Below are 21,175 nucleotides of genomic sequence, written 5' to 3' on the forward strand. Positions count from 1 at the left end.
GGTTTCTCCAAACCATAGTTCATACGGTGTCATCTCAACGGAATTACGTGGTGCCCTATTTAAAGTGAGTGCGGTTGTCTCTAATGCCTAACCCATGAACGACAATGATAATTCGATAAGAGACATCATGGTACGCATCATATCCAATAGGGTGCAACTATGATGTTCGGACACACCATCACACTATGGTGTTCCAGGCAGTATTAATTGTGAAACAATTTCCACAATGTCTTAATTCCGTGCCAAAACTCGTAACTCAGATATTCATCTCTATGATCATATCATAGACATTTTATCCTCTTGTCACGAAGATCTTAAATTTCACTCTGAAATTACTTGAACCATTCAATAATTCAGACTTGTGTTTCATCAAGTAAATATACTCAGTATCTACTCAAATCATCTGTGAAGTAAGAACATAACGATATCCACTGCGTGCCTCAGCACTCATTGGACTACACACATCAAAATGTATTACTTCCAACAAGTTGCTTTCTTGTTCCATTTTACTGAAAATGATGCTTTCAGTCATCTTGCCCATGTGGTATGATTTGCATGTCTCAAGTGATTCAAAATCAAGTGAGTCCAAACGGTCCATCTGCATGGAGTTTCTTCATGCGTATATACCAATAGACATGGTTCACATGTCTCAATCTTTTCAAAAACGAGTGAGTCCAAAGATCCATCAACATGGAGCTTCTTCATGCGCTTTATACCATTATGACTTACATGGCAGTGCCACACGTAGGTGGTACTATCATTACTATCTTATATATTTTGGCATGAATATGTGCATCACTATGATCGATATTCAAGAAACCATTCATTTTGGGTGCAAGACCATTGAAGGTATTATTCAAATAAATAGAGTAACCATTATTCTCCTTAAATGAATAACCGTATTGCGATAGACATAATCCAATCATGTCTATGCTCAACGCAAACACCAAATAACAATTATTTAGGTTTAACACCAATCTCGATGGTAGAGGGAGCGTGCGATGCTTGATCACATCAAGATTGGAAAACACTTCCAACACATATCGTCGGCTCACCTTTAGCTAGTCTCCGTTTATTCCGTAGCCTTTTATTTCAAGTTACTAACACTTAGCAACCGAACCGGTATCTAATACCCTGGTGCTACTAGGAGTACTAGTAAAGTACACACTAACATAATGTATATCCAATATACTTCTATCGACCTTGCGAGCCTTCTCATCTACCAAGTATCTAGGGTAATTTTTCTCCAGTGGCTGTTCCCCTTATTACAGAAGCACTTAGTCTCGGGTTTGGGTTCAACCTTGCCCTTGCCCTTTTGAAACTAGTGGTTTCATTAACCTTCAACAATTGATGCTCCTTCTTGATTTCTACTTTCACGGTGTCAAACATCGCGAATATTCCAAGGATTATCATATCTATCCCTTTATAGTTCATCACGAAGCTTTTAGCGGCTTGGTGGCAATGACTTTGGAAAAACATCACTATCTCATCTGGAAGATTAACTCCCACTCGATTCAAGTGATTGTGGTACTCAGACAGTCTGAGCACAAGCTCAACGATTGAGCTTTTCTCCCTAGGTTTGCAGGCTAAGAAACTCGTCGAAGGTCTTATACTCTTGACGTGGGCACGAGCCTGAAATCCCAATTTCAGCCCTCGAAACATCTCATATGTTTCGCGATGTTTCGAAATCGTCTTTGGTGCCTCAACTCTAAACCGTTTAACATTACTGAACTATCACGTAGTTATCAAAACGTGTGTGTCAGATGTTCGCAACATCCACAGACGACGTTCGAGGTCCAGCACACTGAGCGGTGCATTAAGGACATAATCCTTCTTCGAAGCAACAAGGACAATCCTCAGTTTACGGACCTAGTCCGCATAATTGCTAGTATCAAATTTCAACTGAATTTTCTCTAGGAACATATCTAAACAGTAGAACTAAAGCGCGAGCTTATGACATAATTTGCAAAGATCTTTTGACTATGTTCAGGATAATTAAGTTCATCTTATGAACTCCCACTCAGATAGATATCCCTCTAGTCATCTAAGTGATTACATGATCCGAGTCAACTAGGCCGTGTCCGATCATCATGTGAGATGGACTAGTCATCATCGGTGAACATCTTCATGTTGATCGTATCTACCATACAACTCATGCTCGACCTTTCAGTCTCTTGTGTTCCGAGGCGATGTCTGTACATGGTAGGCTCATCAAGTTAACCTAAGTGTTTCACGTGTGTAAATCTGGCTTACACCCGTTGTATGTGAATGTTAGAATCTATCACACCCGATCATCACGTGGTGCTTCGAAACAACGAACTTTCGCAACGGTGCACAGTTAGGGGGAACACTTTCTTGAAATTTTAATGAGGGATCATCTTATTTACTACCGTCGTTCTAAGCAAATAAGATGCATAAACATGATAAACATCACATGCAATCAAAAGTGACATGATATGGCCAATATCATTTTGCTCCTTTCGATCTCCATCTTCGGGGCTCCATGATCATCATCGTCACCGGCATGACACCATGATCTCCATCATCGTGTCTCCATGAAGTTGTCTCGCCAACCATTACTTCTACTACCATGGCTAACGGTTTAGCAATAAAGTAAAGTAATTACATGGCGTTGTTCATTGACACGCATGTCATACAATAAATTAAGACAACTCCTATGGCTCCTGCCGGTTGTCATACTCATCGACATGCAAGTCGTGATTCCTATTACAAGAACATGATCAATCTCATACATCACATATCATTCATCACATTCTTTTGGCCATATCACATCACATAGCATACCCTGCAAAAACAAGTTAGACGTCCTCTAATTGTTGTTTGCATGTTTTACATGGCTGCTATGGGTTTCTAGCAAGAACGTTTCTTACCTACGCAAAAACCACAATGTGATATGTCAATTGCTATTTACCCTTCATAAGGACCCTTTTCATCGAATCCGATCGGACTAAAGTGGGAGAGACTGGCACCCGCTAGCAACCTTATGCAACAAGTGCATGTCAGTCGGTGGAACCTGTCTGACGTAAGTGTACGTGTAAGGTCGGTCCGGGCCGCTTCATCCCACAATACCGTCGAAACAAGATTGGACTCGTAACGGTAAGCATATTGAACAAAATCAACGCCCACAACAACTTGTGTTCTACTCGTGCATAGAAACTACGCATAGACCTAGCTCATGATGCCACTGTTGGGGAACGTAGCAGAAATTCAAAATTTTCTACGCAACACCAAGATCAATCTATGGAGATACTAGCAACGAGAGAGAGGGGAGTGCATCTTCATACCCTTGAAGATCGTGATGCGGAAGCATTACAAGAACACGGATGAAGGAGTCGTACTCGTAGCGATTCAGATCGCGGTTGATTCCGATCTAAGCGCCGAACAACGGCGCCTCCGCGTTCAACACACGTGCAGCCTGATGACGTCTCCCGTGCCTTGATCCAGCAAGGGGAGAGGGAGAGGTTGGGGAAGACTCCGTCCAGCAGCAGCACGACGGTGTGGTGGTGGTGGAGGAGCATGGTACTCTAGCAGGGCTTCGCCAAGCACTACGAGAGACGAGGAGGGAGAGAGGTAGGGCTGCGCCTTGGGAGAGAGAGACTCATGTGTTGGGCAGCCCCAAAACCTCCACTATATATAGGGGCAAGGGGAGGGGAAGGCACCCTAGGGTTTCCCCTAGGGGGGCCGGCGGCCAGGGTAGATGAGATCTCCCCTTTGGGTGACTTGGCCCCCAAGCCAGGAGGTGGGAACCCTGGATGGGGCGCCCCAAACCCCCTGGTCACGTGGGAATAGGTGAGGGGGGCGCACAGCCCCTTAGTGGGCTGGTTTGCCCCCTTCCCTTGGCCCATGAAGCCCCCCCAACACTTGCCGGGGCTCCCGAAACACCTTTCGGTCATGCTGGTCATCACCCGGTACCTCCGGAACACTTCCGGACTCCAAAACCCTTCGTCCAATATATCAATCTTCACCTCCAGACCATTCCGGAACTCCTCGTGACGTCCGGGATCTCATCCGGGACTCCGAACAACATTCGGTAACCGCGTACATCTATTCCCTATAACCCTAGCATCATCGAACCTTAAGTGTGTAGACCCTACGAGTTCGGGAGACACGTTGACATGACCGAGACAACTCTCCGGCCAATAACCAACAGCGGGATCTGGGTACCCATGTTGGCTCCCACATGTTCCATGATGATCTCATCGGATGAACCACGATGTCGAGGATTCAATCAATCCCATATTCAATTCCCTTTGTCTAGCGGTATAGTACTTGCTCGAGATTCGATCGTCGATATCCCGATACCTTGTTCAATCTCGTTACTGGCAAGTCTCTGTACTTGTTCCGTAACACATCATCCCGTGATCAACCCCTTGGTCACATTGTGCACATTACGATGATGTCCTACCGAGTGGGCCCAGAGATACCTCTCCGTCACACAAAGTGACAAATCCCAGTCTCGATTCGTGCCAACCCAACAGACACTTTCGGAGATACCCGTAGTGTACCTTTATAGCCACCCAGTTACGTTGTGACATTTGGTACACCCAGAGCATTCCTACGGTATCCGGGAGTTACACAATCTCATGGTCTAAGGACATGATACTTGACATTAGAAAAGCTTTAGCATACGAACTACACGATCTTTGTGCTAGGCTTAGGATTGAGTCTTGTCCATCACATCATTCTCCTAATGATGTGATCTCGTTATCAATGACATCCAATGTCCATGGTCAGGAAACCGTAACCATCTATTGATCAACGAGCTAGTCAACTAGAGGCTTACTAGGGACATGGTGTTGTCTATGTATCCACACATGTATCTGAGTTTCCTATCAATACAATTATAGCATGGATAATAAACGATTATCATGAACAAGGAAATAATATAATAATAACTAATTTATTATTGCCTCTAGGGCATATTTCCAACATCTTCACAGGGATGAAATGAGCTACTTTTGTCAAATGATCGACTACAACCCAAATAGAGTCATAGCCTGAACGAGTCTTGGGCAATCCAATGATAAAATCCATGCCAAGTCTATCCCACTTCCATTCGGGTATCGGCAATGGCTGTAGCAATCCAGTTGGCTTCTGATGCTCTGCCTTAACTCTCTGACATACATCACATACTACTACATACTCGGAAATATCCTTCTTCATTCCTGTACACCAGAAACTTTCCTTTAAATCCAGATACATCTTAGTGTTTCCTAGGTGAATCGAATACGGCGAATCATGGGCCTCCTGCGCAATCAACTTCCTGATCTCGGGGTCATTAGGCACATAAACACGATCCTCAAACCATAAAGTGTCGTGCTCATCCTCACGGAATCCTTTACCCTTTCCTTTATCTCGGCAATCTCCTTGTTAGTCTTCTGGGCTTCTCTGATCTTACACATCAAAGTGGACTGAATTTCCAATGTTGCAACATAACCTCTTAGAACTATCTCCAAACATAACTCTCGGAGATCATCTGCTAACTCCTTAGGTAATTCTCCGGTTATGAGTGTGTTAACATAACTCTTGCGGCTCAACGCATCAGCTATGTCATTGGCCTTTCTGGGATGATAGTGCAATTTCATATCATAATCCTTGATGAGCTCCAACCATCTCCTTTGCCTGAGGTTCAACTCCTTATACGTGAAGATATATTTCAAACTCTTATGATCCGTGTATACCTCACAATGGTTTTCAATGAGAAAATGCCTCCATGTCTTCAGCGCATGCACTACAACTGCTAACTCCAAGTCATGCGTATCATAATTCAGCTCATGAGATTTAAGTTGTCGTGAGGCATATGAAACAAACTCTTCCTTCCTACATAAGCATTGCTCCACGTCCTCGACGTGAAGCGTCGTAATATACTTAATAATCCTTCCGTTGGTCTGGGAGAATCAGCACTGGGGTTGTAACCAAACGTTTCTTCAACTCCTGAAAACTGGCTTCACACTCCTCAGTCCATTTAAACTTGGTGTCCTTCTTCAATAACTCCGTCATGGACTTTGCAATCCAGGAGAAATTCTCAATGAACCTTCGATAATATCCCACGAGTACAAGAAAACTTCTCATCTCTCCAACTGATGTGGGTGCCACCGATTTAGTCACAGCGGCAACCTTGGTAGGGTCTACTGCTATTCCTTCTTCGGATATAACATGTCCTAGAAATCCAACTTCCTTTAACCAAAACTCACATTTTCTGAACTTGGCATACAACTGATGTTCTCTGAGCTTCTCAAGAACCAAACACAAATGCTCCTTATGCTCCTCTTCGTTCTTCGAGTAGACCAATATATCATCAATGATCACCACGACAAACTTATCCAGAAACTCCATAAACACTTTGTTCATCATGTTCATGAAATAGGCTGGCGCGTTAGTCAGACCAAATGACATAACGGTATACTCATATAGCCCGTACCTTGTGGTAAAAGATGTCTTATGTATATACTGCTCTCGGATCTTCAACTAGTGATAACCTGACCGAAGATCAGTTTAGAGAAGACTTTAGCTCCTTGCAACTGGTCAAACAAATCATTGATCATCGATAGAGGGTATTTGTTCTTGATCGTCACCTCATTCAACGCATGATAATCAACAACCATCCTTAAAGATCCATCCCTCTTCTCCACTAGAAGCACTAGGGCTCCCCAAGGTGATGAACTTAGTCGAATGTAACCTTTAACCAGTAACTCCTTAATCTGCTTCTTAATTTCTTCCAAATCTTGTGCGGGCATCCGACACGGTCTCTTGGATATTGGCCCGATGCCTGGCAATAGCTCAATCAAAAACTCAATGTCTCGATCCGGTGGCATACCTAGTAACTCTTCTGGAAATACGTCGGGTAATCCTTCACCATTGGTACTTCCTCCTGTACAACTCGTGATAAGGAATTCACTTGAGTCCTCTTCGGCACATGTCGGGATACATACTTGATCCTCTTTCCTTCTGGGGTGGTGAGGAATATCGACTTACTAGCACAATCAATGTTTCATCCATACTTCGATAACCAATCCATGCCTATTATTATATCCAATCCTCGTGACTCCAAAATTATTAGATCAGAGGTAAACACATGGTTAGCAATGGTTAAGGGTAACCGATCACACCATCGACTGGCCATATACTCTGCTCCTGGCGAGCTTACTAACATGGATGACCTAAGGGCTAGGGTTGGCAATTTAAACTTGTCCACAAATCCCCTTGATATATATGAATGTGATGCACCAGTATCAAAAAGAACAAGTGCGAGTAAATGCATTAATCAAAAACTTACCGACAACTATGTCGGATTGATCCTCAATCTCCTCCACACTGATGTGATTCACCTGTCCTTTGGTGAAGGGGTCAGGCTTCTTGGAAGAACCTCCATTGCCATTTCCATTCTTCGCTTTAGGACATTCATTGGCATAATGTCCAGTTTTTTGGCACTTGAAACATGTAACGTGGCTCAAATCCCTTTTGGTTGGTGTTGGAGGATTGGAACGGTTCTGGCTGCTGCTTCCTCCATTCCCATTGCCATTCTTGGAGCCATTGTGGTTGTGCGAACTTGCTCCATTGTGCGTGTGTCCTCCATGGTTCTGGGTATGTCCTCCTAAGTACGGGGAATAGCGGGGCTTCTGCTAAGCTCCTGAAGTGTACCACCCCTGTCCATACTTCCTCTTGTGATTATCAATTTGTTGCTGCTTGCCTTCAATCATAAGCGCCCTATCTACCAACTCCTGGTAGTTGTTGAATGTTTCCACCATCAATTGCATGCTCATCTCATCATTCAGTCCTTCCAAAAACTTTTCCTGCTTAGCAACATCTGTAGCTACGTCATCAGGGGCATAGCATGCTAACTTGCTAAACTCATCCACATACTGGCCCACTGTACATCCTCCTTGGCGCAAGTTGCAAAACTCACGCTTCTTCACGCTCATAGCTCCTGCTGAAACATGGGCAGTGCGGAAAGCCTGCTGAAACTGATCCCATGTAAAAGTGTCAATGGGGTAAGTGGCTGTGAAATTCTCCCACCATGATGCTGCGGGTCCATCAAGCTGATGTGCGGCAAAACACACTCTCTCCGCATCTGTGCATCCTGCAGTGGTCAGTTCTCTTCCAATCTTGTGGAGTCAATCATCCACAACAATCGGCTCGGTGCTACTAGAGAACACTGGCGGATTCAACCTTAGGAAACGGGCTAGGTGATCAACAGGGGGTGGTGGTGGTGGGTTGTTGTTGTTGCCTTGGTTCTGATTCTGAACTAATAACTGCATCAAGGTATTTTGCTGCTGGATAACCTGAGTGAGCTCCGGTGGGAAGGCAAATCTATTGTCACGTCTCGAAGGCATCTGATGGGTTTAGAAGGGTGAGAAAACAAAATAGAATTGGGGTCTAAGAGAGATTCACTATCCATAATGCTGATGAGACAAACACAATCAATTTCACTTCAATCAATAGCACACAAGATCAGACAAAGCGGTCTACCCTATGATTACAAACTCGGTCGTTGCTAACTACTTGGAGGGAAATACTACTAATTCAATGGTGATCGTCTAGAAATTTTCATCAGAGGAAGACTCCATGATATCTGCTCCAGCTTCGTCAACGTAGTCGTCATCACTATCAGGGTCGGAGTCGGTGTCGTCGATGATGATGTAGTCTCCTGGGTGGTTGTTCTCCTTCCTTGGCGCAGGGTCTCCCATGAATACTCCTAGCTTGTTCTTCAGGTCTTCATTCTTCTCAAGTAGTATAGCAATCTCTTCCTCGTATCCATCATGTGTAGACTTGATCTCCTCCTCCAGCTTGTTGTTTCTCCTCACCAGTTTCTTGATCTTTTTCGTGTGGATAATTTGTTGATTCTCTTGTCAACGAATATGATCTCCCATATCTTGAATAGAAGCCGCAATTGATCCATCCCTCTTAGTGTGAATCATCTCCCATCTGTCATCTCGGCGGCCACATATCTGGTAAATGGTATTCTCCAGCTCCTTGTGATACACTTCACATATGCATCCAAATGTGATTTGTGCGGCCATGCTCTTTCCTATACTCCAGCTTGGTGCATCCAGGTAGAAATCAATAGGCTCCGTTGTTGACACAAAACTCCTCCAAGTATCCAGACTTTGATCTTCCAGCGCTCCTCTTCTGGTACATATGTAGAGAAGGTCCCCGTGAAGCTTGGTAATCCGATGTTCAAATACTTAGTGACTTCCTTCAAGTGGCGTCCGAAGGGGTGTCGTCATCCGGCTAAGTGAACTTGTTCCTAGGACCGCCATCTAAAGTGGAAAGAGAGAAGAACTAGAAATGAGTATAGAAGAGAAATCCTGTGGCTCATTCTAGTGGTCGCGTCCTACAGTCAGCGTGTGCTCTGATACCATCTTGTAGCGACCAGACCTCAAACGGTCAAGTCTCTGTGCATCAATGTCATCCCTGGATCGGTAATGCTGACACGCATAGTACTCGAGGAATTATAACAGAGTTTCAATCACACACTTATTACATCAAGTCCTCATAAAGAGTATGATCATGGCTGAAGGCCATCTAAACTAGATAACTGTGGAAGCTTTGAAGGTAAATGAGTCCATCAACTCCAACGGCATAACTGAGTGCAAAACAATGACCTATCGCACCTTATTCGTCGTCTGAGTAGTCTACAACATAAGATGTTGCAGCCCAAAACGGGTCAGCACATGGAATATGCTGGCAGAGTTACACTGTAAAGCAATTAAATGCAAGAACTATATCTACATGCAATATTTGGCTGGTGGAGGCTATAAGTTTCATGGTTTTGCATAAAGCTAGTTTTTTCCTACAACGAAGGAATAAATTTATTTAACTACTCCCATGTTGCCCATTATTTGAGAAGGTAACCCCAACTCACATCCCGATTAAAAGTATCATCATTAACCTGACTCAATTAATTAAAGTAACACTACTAGGGAAAAGCCTAGCAGCAGCGCGGGTTTTGGGTGTATCAGTAGCGCGGGTGCCCGCGCTACTGATACGGCGCCACAGCTAACTTGTAGCAGTAGCGCGTGTTGACACATGCTACTGCTATACATGGTTAGCTGTAGCGTGCGTTGCAAACAGCGCTACTGCTAATTAGCTGTAGCGGGTCTTATACCCCGCGCTACTGCTATTACTTTCAAAAACAAAAAAATCTCGATCCCGTGTGTGCTGTCAATGGCAGCAATGGTAAGATTTAGCGATGATTTGCGTCGCCGGAGGCATGAACGGATAGCGGAAGACCAGATCCAGCAGTGGCTGTTGGAGAGGGCCCGTTTCTATGGCAGAGCCAAGCCGCGGCGTGGGGCTCCTCTTCCCGACCATGCTAGATAGCTCCGGGTCATCCATGGCAATGACCTGCACGGGCATGGACATGGGAGGGTGAGTCAACCCAGAGGGAGAGAGAGAAAAGGAAAACCGAGGGAGAGAGGAAGGTGATGTAGGGAGCAGCGGAGCTAGTCACCGGTGGCGAGGTGCTCCGGTGTGGTGCCGCAGGGCGGCGGCCTCCTAGACGTCGGTGGAAGACCGGCGAGCTCCTAGACGCTGGTGGTGCGAGGCGGTGGCCTCTTTCGGTGCCATGGAGGAGGATGGGTGCATGGGCAAGAGGTCCATGTGAGAGCGTATGGAAAGTGAGAGGAGAGAGTGGTGGACGAGAGGAGGGATTTGGGGGAGGAGATGGGGATTCGGCCGAGGATATGGCGACTTCACCTACCTCATACTTAGTAGTAGCGAGGGGTATAAAACCGCGCTACTACTATCAACTTAGTAGTAGCGCGGGTTTATACCCCTCGCTACTACTATGGCATGTGTCGGGGGGCACGGTAGAGACCGCTTAGTAGTAGCGAGGGTTAAAAACCCGCGCTACTACTATCAACTTAGTAGTAGCGAGGGTTAAAAACCCGTGCTACTACTAATTAGCAGTAGCGCTTCTTTTTGTGCCACGCTGCTGCTAAGATTCTGTGTATAAGGTTTTCCCTAGGAGTGTAACATGATGAGATCACATCAATAGATTCAAGTACTAGATACTCAAGAAGTCCATAACCGGGGATACGGCTAACCATGATTAGTTTATACACTTTGCAGAGGTTTGCGCACTTTTCCCCACAAGACTCGACCGCATCCATGATCGGATGATTGAGACATAGCCTTTCTGAAGCATTAAATATCTACTCCGGGTAGACAGTACCACCTACAACCCTCTACATATGCTAGTCTACCTCTTCAAGAGCTCACGCAACTTACTCAACTATGCCAGAGCCCATAATGGCTTGTGGCTACACACGGAAGTTTCTAGCATGAATAATCTTATGACCCCTTTGAGCCTGGGTGGCATTCCATAGGATAATCACACGGGTGCCCCCAGGATTTCCAAAAACAGACAACACTGGGTTCCCTAGGTGCCTCAACCAATCCACCCAGATGTATATTAAAGTTGCCACCTTAATGTTATCCATAATTAAATAACTCTCAAACTTCCATGTGTGAATCACGATCCAATCCCCGTCTACGAGCATGGCTAAGCAATAATAAGCATAACGTATATTCCCGGGGTGATCAAAAGGTATTAGGTTCCTACCTCAAGTACTACAACCAAAACCACATGTTCCCAATCCTACTAATGCAAATATGTTGAGGGGCAATACTAATGCATAGTAAAAACTGGGTATAAAGAAGTATGATCAAAGTGTAACTTGCCTTCCTGATGATCTGCAAACTTTAGAGATTCATAGTAACAAGCTTCGCACTCAGGGAAATTTAGCATAGACAAACAATAGCATACATAAGCAATCACTCAATCGAAACATGAGAGAAACCAAGAAAAGATCCAAATCGAACACAAAACAAGCAAACGGCTTAGACTAACAAGAGTCAAAACCTAACAGCATATTAACATGTGAATTAGATCTTAACAGTGGGTACATGTGATTAGCTACGATTTGCAAAAAGATTCAACTCAAACGGAGCAATGAAACTCAAAATACGAACAAAACAAGATTGTTTACTAATCTGGACAAAAGTCAAATTTTACAGTAGCAAAATCATGTTCAAGTTGATTAACTGGAAAGAACAAAACGATACGAAGATTTTGGTGTTGGTTTCACCTAATTTGGATAAACGAGTAAAAAGTTATGCTAGTTTAAAGATTAGGGGCTAAATCGCAATAAAAATAATTGTGGATGAGTCCCTGACCGAAAATAAACTAAAAAGAAAAAGACTAACGAACGAACGTTCCTATCTGAACCAATCTGACGAAAACGTTCGTTAAAACGGACAAACCGGTGAACGTTCGCTAATTAAGTAAACCGAACGAAACCGATCTAAAAACCATAATATAAAAAAACAAAAATAAAAAACAACCGAAGAACCAATGGTTCTTACCGGTTTTCAGAGAAAAACCGACGGCGGCTCGGCGGCGGATCAGCGGCGTCGGGCGGCTGCGGGGCGATGGCGAGGGGCTGTGCAGGCGGCGCGGGCGAGGCGGCACTGCTGCTGCTATGTAGCGAGCAGACCTCAAACAGTCTAGTCTCTGTGCATTAGTGTCATCCCTGGATCGGTAATGCTGACACGCACAGTACTTGAGGATTTATAACAGAGTTTCAATCACACACTTATTACAGCGAATGTCTCAAAAGATAACTTATTACAATAATATGGCTTAAGGCCATCTAAAAACGATAACAACGGAAGGCTTGGAAGATAAAGCGAGTCCATCAACTCCAACGGCATAGCTGAGTGAAAGACAATGACCCATGGCACCTTACTCGTCGTCGGAAAAGTCTGCAACATGAAATGTTGTAGCCCGAAATGGGTCAGCACATGGAATATGCTGGCAATGTAACACATAGAGTAATGAATAGAATAAATGCTATCACTACATGCATATATGGCTGGTGGAAAGCTCTATGGTTACAGTTTTGCATAAAGCCAATTTTTCCCTACAACAAAGGAATAAATTTTTATTTCACTATCATGGTGGTTGTTAAACATTGAGAAGGTTCCTCCAACTCAATCCCAATTAAACATCATCATTAAACCCAATGAAATTAATTTAGAGTGATGAGATCAACATGATAATCCAAGAACCAGATACTCAAGATGTCCATAATCGGGGACACGGCTAACCATGATTAGTTTGTACACTCTGCAGAGGTTTGCGCACTTTTCCTGACAAGACTTGATCTCCTCCGTTGAATTTCTCGCACTACATGATGTTTGAGAAACGGATGACCGAGACACAGCCTTTCTGAAGCATTAACTCTCTACTCCGGGTAGACAATACCACCTACAACCCTCTACATCTGCTAGTCTACCTCTTCAAGGGCTCACGCAACTTACTCAACTATGCCAGAGCCCATAATGGCTTGTGGTTGCACACGGAAGTTTCTAGCATGAATAATCTTATGATCCCTTTGAGCCTGGGTGGCGAACCGTAGGATGATAACACGGGTACTCCAGGATATCCTAGGACAACACTGGATTCTCCAAGTGCCCTGACAACCACTGGGTACTCCATGGTGCCTCAAGCAATCCACCCAGATGTGTATTTAAGTAGCCACCTTAAGCTAACCATTAATTATCAATACTCACATCTGTCATGGATACACTCACCCAAACCACGTTTACGAGCATAGCATAGCAATATAAGCATAACGTAGAAGTAACTCCCGAAGGTTTGATAATTAAAGGGCAATAGGTTCTACCTCATCATCTACTTCCCAAAACCCACATGTTAATCAGATCCTAACCATGCAATGTTTGAGGGTTGATCTAATGCAATAAAACTAGGTAGTAAAGAGGTATGATCAAAGTGTTACTTGCCTTGCTGATGATCCGCGAAACCTAGAGACTCGTAGTAGCACGCTTTGCACTCCGGGTACTCTATTGCAAACAAACAAAGCACACAATAAGCACTCAACTAGAAGCATGGGTAAAACTCAAATAAGGGATCTAACCAGAAAGTTCAACTAAAGAACTCCGGTTTGCAAAAAGAATCAAATCAAACGGAGCAACGAAACTCAAACTGCGAAAGAAACAAGATCCATTTACTAATCTGGACTAAAGTCAAATTTTACAGTACAAAAATCTTGTTCAAGTTTAATAAACAGAAAGAGGGCTTCAAGACGAACATCTAGGCGCTTGAATCGCCTGATTCCGATAAACGAGCGAAAAGATAAACTAAAACAAAGATTAGGAAGAAATCGCGATCGAAAATAATCGCGGAAAACCCTGGAAAAAGAAAAACCGACGAACATGCTAACGAACGAACGTTCGCTATCTGCGGCTAACGGATCAATAGCGTTCGTTAAAATGAATGTACGGACGAACGTCCGCTATTTATCTAAACCGGGAAAAAACATAAAACCGATCTAAAAAATCCTAGGGTTTTCTAAAAAACCGAGCGGTTCTCTCGGATAAACCGGCGGCGGCGGCGGTGGTTATACCTCCGGCGAGGTCGGCGGCGGTGGAGGGATCGGCGGCGGCTCCTCCGGGGACAGCGGTCGGCGGCGGGGTGGCGGAACGGGGCGGCGGCGTTCGTCATCGGCAGCGGCGGTTCCGGCGATCGGCGGCGGCGGCGGCGCTAGGGTTCGGGATGGCGGGGCGGGCTGGCGGGGCAGGCGGCTCGGGCCTCGGCCTTATAAGAGGCCGGCCGAGTCGGAGTCCGGGGCGGACACGGCCCGGTAGGTCGGTTGACTTTTTTTCAAAAATATTCTGACGCGTAGAAAAACAAATAAAAGAAATACGTAACAAACTCCAAAAATCCTGAAATAAAATTTCCCCATCCTCTAAAAATATAGCGGACAAGGTGAACATTTATTTGGTCCTCTAATGCAATTTTGAAAAACACACTTTTTTCCTAATTCAAATAAAATAGCAATAAAACTCCGAATAAAATTCTTATTTGATTTTAATATTTATCCTCCAATATTTCTTTATTTTGGAGAAGTCATTTTATCCCCTCTATTTTATTTTCATATAAGAAATATTTGAAGAGAAAAACAATTAAAACCAAATGATTCTCTTTTTATAATTCGAGAAAAACTTGAATATGAAAATAACGAAATCCCCAACTCTCTCTGTGGGTCCTTGAGTTGCATAGAATTTCTAGGATCAACCAAAAATGCAATAAAATATGATATGCAATGATGATCTAATGTATAACATTCCAAATTGAAAATTTGGGATGTTACAAACCTACCCCCCTTAAGATGAATCTCGCCCTCGAGATTCGGGTTGGCTAGAGAATAGGTGCGGGTGGTCCTTCCATAGGTCTTCCTCTCGTTCCCAGGTGGCTTCATCCTCGGTATGGTGGCTCCACTGAACTTTGCAGAACTTGATAACCTTGCTGTGTGTAACTCGGCTGGCAAACTCGAGAATCTTCACTGGTTTCTCCTCGTAAGTCAAATCGCTATCCAACTGAATCGCTTCTAGCGGCACTGTATCACTTAGAGGAATATCGGCCATTTCTGCGTGGCACTTCTTCAACTGGGAAGCGTGGAACACATCGTGAACTCCTGATAATCCTTCTGGCAATTGCAACTTGTAAGCAACTTCTCCCATACGCTCCAAAACTTTGTATGGTCCCACAAAACATGGTGCTAACTTTCCCTTAACTCCAAAACGCTTAACTCCTCGAAGTGGGAACACACGAAGATAAACTCTGTTTCCGACTTCGTAAACTGTCTCCTTGCATTTAGAATCCGCATAGCTCTTCTGCCTGGATTGGGCTACCTTGAGTCTATCACGAATCAGCTTAACCTTCTCTTCAGACTCCTTAATCAAATCTGGTCCAAACAACTGACAGTCTCCAACTTCATCCCATAACAACGGTGTCCTGCACCTCCTTCCGTACAAGGCTTCGAAAGGGGCCATCTTCAAACTAGTTTGATAACTGTTATTGTAAGAGAACTCTGCATATGGCAAATTGTCGTCCCAACTAGATCCATAATCTAGCGCACAAGCTCTCAGCATGTCCTCTAGCATATGATTGACTCTCTCAGTCTATCCATCTGTTTGTGGATGAAAGGTTGTACTAAACTCTAGCCTGGTACCCAAAGTCTCATGCAACTGATTCCAGAACATTGAGGTAAACTGGGTTCCTCTATCTGATACAATGGTCCCCGGAACTCCATGCAGACATACGACCCTGGTCATTGGTAACCCACAAGTGTAGGGGATCACAACAGCTTTCAAGGGTAGAATATTCAACCCAAATTTATTAATTCGACACAAGGGGAGCCAAAGAATATTCTTGAGTATTAGCAGTTGAGTTGTCAATTCAACCACACCTGGATAACTTAGTATCTGCAGCAAAGTATTTAGTAGCAAAGTAGTATGATAGTAAAGGTAACAGTCGCAAAAGTAAAGATAATAGTTTTGTAGTAATTGTAACAGTAGCAACAGAAAAGTAAATAAGCGAAGCACAATATGTAAAAAGCTCGTAGGCATTGGATCAGTGATGGATGATTATGTCGGATGCGATTCCTCATGTAATAGCTATAACATAGAGTGACACAGAACTAGCTCCAGTTCATCAATGTAATGTAGGCATGTATTCTGAATATAGTCATACGTGCTTATGGAAAAGAACTTGCATGACATCTTTTGTCCTACCCTCCCATGGCAGCGGGGTCCTAGTGGAAACTAAGGGATATTGAGGCCTCCTTTTAATAGAGAATCGGAGCAAAGCATTTGCACATAGTGAATACATGAACTCCTCAAACTATGGTCATCACCGAGAAGTATCCCAATTATTGTCACTTCGGGGTTATCGGATCATAACACACAATAGGTGACTATAGACTTGCAAGATAGGATCAAGAACTCACATATATTCATGAAAACATAATAGGTTCAGATCTGAAATCATGGCACTCTGGCCCTAGTGACAAGCATTAAGCATAGCAAAGTCATAGCAACATCAATCTCAGAACATAGTGGATACTAGGGATCAAACCCTAACAAAACTAACTTGATTACATTGTAAATCTCATCCAACCCATCACCGTCCAGCAAGCCTATGATGGAATTACTCACGCACGGCGGTGAGCATCATGAAATTGGTGATGGAGGATGGTTGATGATGACGACGGCGACGAATCCCCCTCTCCGGAGCCCCGAACGAACTCCAGATCAGCCCTCTCAAGAAAGATTAGGGCTTGGCGGCGGCTCCGTATCGTAAAACGTGATGATTTCTTCTCTCTGATTTTTTTCTCCCCGAAAGCCAATATATGGAGTTGGAGTTGGCATCAGAGGGTCTCCAGGGGGCCCACGAGGTAGGGGGCGCGCCCAGGAGGGGGGGCGCCCCCCACCCTTGTGGACAGGGTGTGGGCCCCCTGGTCTTAATCTTTGGCAAGGATTTTTTATTATTTTTTCTAAGATGTTCCGTGGAGTTTCATGTCATTCCGAGAACTTCTATTTTCTGCACATAAAACATCATCATGGAAATTCTGCTGAAAACAGTGTCAGTCCGGGTTAGTTCCATTCAAATCATACAAAGGTAAAGACAGCAAAAGTAATGTTTTTGGTATTTTTGTAGTGATTGTAACAGTAGCAACAGAAAAGTAAATAAGCGAGAACCAGTATATGGAAAGCTCGTAGGCACCGGATTAGTGATGGATAATCATGCCGGATGCGGTTCGTCATGTAACAGTCATAACATAGAGTGACACAGAACTAGCTCCAATTCATCAATGTAATGTAGGCATGTATTCCGTATATAGTCATACATGCTTATGGAAAAGAACTTGCATGACATCTTTTGTCCTACCCTCCCGTGGCAGCGGGGTCCTATTGGAAACTAAGGGATATTAAGGCCTCCTTTTAATAGAGAACCGGAACAAAGCATTAGCACATAGTGAATACATGAACTCCTCAAACTATGGTCATCACCGGGAGTGGTCCCGATTATTGTCACTTCGGGGTTGCTGGATCATAACACATAGTAGGTGACTATAGACTTGCAAGATAGGATCAAGAACACACATATATTCATGAAAACATAATAGGTTCAGATCTGAAATCATGGCACTCGGGCCCTAGTGACAAGCATTAAGCATAGCAAAGTCATAGCAACATCAATCTCAGAACATAGTATATACTAGGGATCAAACCCTAACAAAACTAACTCGATTACATGATAAATCTCATCCAACCCATCACCGTCCAGCAAGCCTATGATGGAATTACTCATGCACGACAGTGAGCATCATGAAATTGGTGATGGAGGATGGTTGATGATGACGATGGTGACGAATCCCCCTCTCTGGAGCCCCGAACGGACTCTAGATCAGCCTTTTGAGAGAGATTAGGGCTTGGCGGCGGCTCTGTATCGTAAAACACGATGAAACTTTCTCTCTGATTTTTTTCTCCGCAAAACATAATATATGGAGTTGGAGTTGGGTCGGTGGAGCGTCAGGGGGCCCACGAGACAGGGGGCATGCCCAGTGGGGAGGGTGCTCCCCCCACCCTCGTGGACAGGGTGTGGGCCCCTGGTCTTGATTCTTTCGCCAGTATTTTTTTATATTTTCCAAAACTTATCTCTGTGGATTTTCAGGACATTCTGAGAACTTTTGTATTCTACACATAAAACAACATCATGGCAGTTCTGCTGAAAATAGCGCCAGTCTAGGTTAGTTTCATTCAAATCATGCAAGTTAGAGTCGAAAACAAGGGCAAAAGTGTTTGGAAAAGTAGATACGTTGGAGACGTATCAACTCCCCCAAGCTTAAACCTTTGCTTGTCCTCAAGCAATTCAGTTGATAAACTGAAAGTGATAAAGAAAAACTTTTACAAACTCTGTTTGCTCTTGTTGTTGTAAACATGTAAAGCCAGCATTCAGGTTTCAGCAAATATTATGAACTAACCATACTCACAATAACACTTAGGTCTCACAATTACTCATATCAATGGCATAATCAGCTAGCGAGCGATAATAATAAAACTCGGATGACAACACTTTCTCAAAACAATCATAACATGATATAACAAAATGGTATCTCGCTAGCCCTTTCTGAGACCGCAAAACATAAATGCAGAGTAACTTTAAAGATCAAGGACTGACTAAACATTGTAATTCATGGTAAAAGAGATCCAGTCAAGTCCTACTCAATATAAATCAATAATAATTAATGCAAATGATAGTGTGCTCTCCAGCGGGTGCTTTTTAATAAGAAGGTGATGACTCAACATAAAAGTAAATAGATAGGCCCTTCGCAGAGGGAAGCAGGGATTTGTAGAGGTGCCAGAGCTCGATTTTAAAATAGAGATGAATAACATTTTGAGTGGCATACTTTCACTGTCAATGCAACAACTATGAGATGGATGTATCTTCCATACTACATGCATTATAGGCAATTCCCAAACAGAATGATAAAAGTTTATACCCCCCCCCTCCACCAACAAGCATCAATCCATGGCTTGCTCGAAACAACGAGTGCCTCCAACTAACAACAGCCCTGGGGGAGTTTTGTTTAATTATTTTGATTTGCTTTGATCTTTTTGGATCATGGGACTGGGCATCCCGGTTACCGGCCCTTTCTCGTGAATGAGGAGTGGAGTCCACTCCTCTTGAGAATAACCCACCTAGAATGGAAGATATAGGCAGCCCTAGTTGAAACATGAGCTGCTCGAGCATACAAAACAAAATTTCATTTGAAGGTTTGGAGTTTGGCACATACAAATTTACTTGGAACGGCAGGTAGATACCGCATATAGGAAGGTATGGTGGACTCAATGGAATAACTTTGGGGTTTAAGAAGTTTGGATGCACAAGAAGTATTCACGCTTAGTACAGGTGAATGCTAGCAAAAGACTGGGAAGCGACCAACTGTAAGAGAGACAACAGTCATGAACATGCATTAAAATTAATTCACACCGAGTACAAGCATGAGTAGGATATAATCCACCATGAACATAAATATCATGAAGGCTATGTTGATTTGTTTCAACTACATGCATGAACATGTGCCAAGTCGAGTCACTCAATTCATTCAAAGGAGGATACCATCCCATCATACCACATCATAATCATTTTAATAGCATGTTGGCACGCAAGGTAAACCATTATAACTCATAGCTAATCAAGCATGGCACAAGCAACTATAATATCTAAATGTCATTGCAAATATGTTTACTTCATAATAAGTTGAATCAAGAACGATGAACTCATCATATTTACAAAAACAAGAGAGGTCGAGTTCATACCAGCTTCTCTCATCTCAATCAGTCCATCATATATCATCATTATTGCCTTTCACTTGCACGACCGAACGATGTGTATAATAATAATAGTGCACGTGCATTGGACTAAGCTGGAATCTGCAAGCATTCAACTCAAGAGAGAAGACAAAGTAATATGGGCTCTAAGTTAAATAAACAATCATGCATATGAGAGCCACTAAACATTTTCAATATGGTCTTCTACTCTCGTCCCCCAAAGGAAGAAAAGAAAACTATTTACACGGGAAAGCTCCCAACAAGTAAAAGAAGAACGAGAAGTCTTTTTGGGTTTTCATTTTAATTTCTACTACAAGCATGGAAATAAACTAACTAATTTTTTGGTTTTTCTTAAGGTTTATCAAACACACAAGAATAAAACTAGAAAAAGAAATTTAAACTAGCATGGATAATACAATGAAAGAGTATGAGCACCGATGACTAGAATAGTGTGTGAACATGAATGTAAAGTCGGTGAGAAATACGTACTCCCCCAAGCTTAGGATTTTGCCTAAGTTGGTCTACTGCCAAGGACCTCGGCTACTCACCCCAGTGTACTGAGGGGTGTAATCAGGATACCACTGGCTGGCCATCTCCTCCGGATCCCACTGGTAAGATGATGCACGATAAGGGTCCAGTGAAGGTTCCGGTTCAGGCTCAGGTTCTGGAGTGGATGCTTGGCCTCGATGAGCGTACACCGCTCTCAGCGTGACAAGAAAATTATCTGCAGTCAAATCAAACAACAGAGGCGCAGGCAGAATAATAGTCTCATTGTGTTTCTTATTAAATCTCATGTTATACAAAAGCATCTTATCATCGTTGTCAACAATAAATTCATGCGCTACCGTGCTCCTGTAATCTAAAATGTAAGGAGGCAAAATTATCTCCTCTTTCTCATGGTGCCTAATAGGGATCTCAAAATATTTAGCAAGACGTGCAACATAGATAC

The sequence above is a fragment of the Triticum aestivum genome, chromosome 7B (genome assembly GCF_018294505.1).
Source record: "Triticum aestivum cultivar Chinese Spring chromosome 7B, IWGSC CS RefSeq v2.1, whole genome shotgun sequence".
Lineage (NCBI taxonomy): Eukaryota > Viridiplantae > Streptophyta > Magnoliopsida > Poales > Poaceae > Triticum > Triticum aestivum.